Source organism: Lissotriton helveticus, chromosome 12 (genome assembly GCF_964261635.1).
Source record: "Lissotriton helveticus chromosome 12, aLisHel1.1, whole genome shotgun sequence".
In the NCBI taxonomy this organism is placed as follows: Eukaryota; Metazoa; Chordata; class Amphibia; order Caudata; family Salamandridae; genus Lissotriton; species Lissotriton helveticus.
In genome coordinates this window covers 130,184,629-130,186,422 of record NC_136073.1, presented here as the reverse complement: position 1 = coordinate 130,186,422, position 1,794 = coordinate 130,184,629, and positions in this window count along the sequence as shown.

The window sequence follows — 1,794 nt, the reverse complement described above, 5'->3', positions numbered from 1 at the left end:
AGTTCGGCCATCTGGTCGCCCCCCATTGGAAAGCATTGCGGGTGACCAGATGGCCAAGGCGATCCGGGAGACCAGATGGCCGAGGGGATCCGGGAGACCAGATGGCCGAGGGGATCCGGGAGACCAGATGGCCGAGGGGACCTGGGAGACCAGATGGCCGAGGGGATCCGGGAGACCAGATGGCCGAGGGGATCCCAGAGACCATATGGCCGGGCACGAAAGTCAAGCCAAGCCTATGTCACTCTGTGCCCCAACGAAAAAGTGAGCTGGCGCCAGGGGAACGGGGGGGTGGGGACCGGAGGCCCAGGGCCGTGGCACCCGACCCGGGGCCCGGACGGAGCCCGGGATGGGGAGGCCGCCCTCCCCGGGCCCTCAGGGGCCCCGGATGGGGCTCCTGAACCCAGCCAAGCAGGGGGAGGCTCCCCGGGCACCACGGAAACCCGTCCCGGGCATTTGGCAGTGCGGCAGGCCGGGGGACAGGGCCCAGGGACGTGGCACCCGACCCGGGGCCCGGCCGGGCCCCTGGACCCAGCCGGGGCTCCCAGGCCCGGAGGCGCAGGGGAAACCTCCCCGGGCCTTCCGGACCCCGTCTCGGGCACCCTGCCATGCAGCAGGACCAAGGACAGTGCCCGGGATGGGGAGGCCGCCCTCCCCGGGCCCTCAGGGGCCCCGGCCGGAGCTGCTGAACTCGGCCGAGCGAGGGGAGGTTTCCCGGGCACAACGGAGCCCCGTCCCGGGGCTTTGGCAGTGTGGCAGGCCGGGGGGACCGGGCCCAGGGCCGTGGCACCCGACCCGGGGCCCGGCCGGGCCCCTGGACCCAGCCGGGGCTCCCAAGCCCGGAGGCGCAGGGGAAGCCTCCCCGGGCCTTCCGGACCCCGTCCCGGGCACCCTGCCACACAGCAGGACCAAGGACAGCGCCCAGGATGGGGAGGCCGCCCTCCCCGGGCCCTCAGGGGACCCGGCCGGAGCTGCTGAACTCGGCCGAGCGAGGGGAGGCTTCCCGGGCACAACGGAGCCCCGTCCCGGGGCTTTGGCAGTGTGGCAGGCCGGGGGGACCGGGCCCAGGGCCGTGGCACCCGACCCGGGGCCCGGCCGGGCCCCTGGACCCAGCCGGGGCTCCCAAGCCCGGAGGCGCATGGGACGCCTCCCCGGTCCCTCCGGACCCCGTCCCGGGCACCCTGCCACGCAGCAGGACCAAGGACAGAGCCCGGGGTGGGGAGGCCGCCCTCCCCGGGTCCTCAGGGGCCACAGCCACAGCTCCTGTACCCAGCCAAGCAAGGGGAGGCTCCCCGGGCACCACGGAAACCCGTCCCGGGCCTTTGGCAGTGCGGCAGGCCGGGGGACAGGGCCCAGGGCCGTGGCACCCGAGCCTCCCCGGGCCTTCCGGACCCCGTCCCGGGCACCCTGCCATGCAGCAGGACCAAGGACAGCGCCCAGGATGGGGAGGCCGCCCTCCCCGGGCCCTCAGGGGCCCCGGCCGGAGCTGCTGAACTCGGCCGAGCGAGGGGAGGCTTCCCGGGCACAACGAAGCCCCGTCCCGGGGCTTTGGCAGTGAGGCAGGCCGGGGGGGACCGGGCCCAGGGCCGTGGCACCCGACCCGGGGCCCGGCCGGGCCCCTGGACCCAGCCAGGGCTCCCAGGCCCGGAGGCGCAGGGGAAGCCTCCCCGGGCCCTCCGGACCCCGTCCCGGGCACCCTGCCACGCAGCAGGACCAAGGACAGAGCCCGGGGTGGGGAGGCTGCCCTCCCCCGGGCCCCTGAACCCAGACAAGCAAGGGGAGGCTCCCCGGGCACAA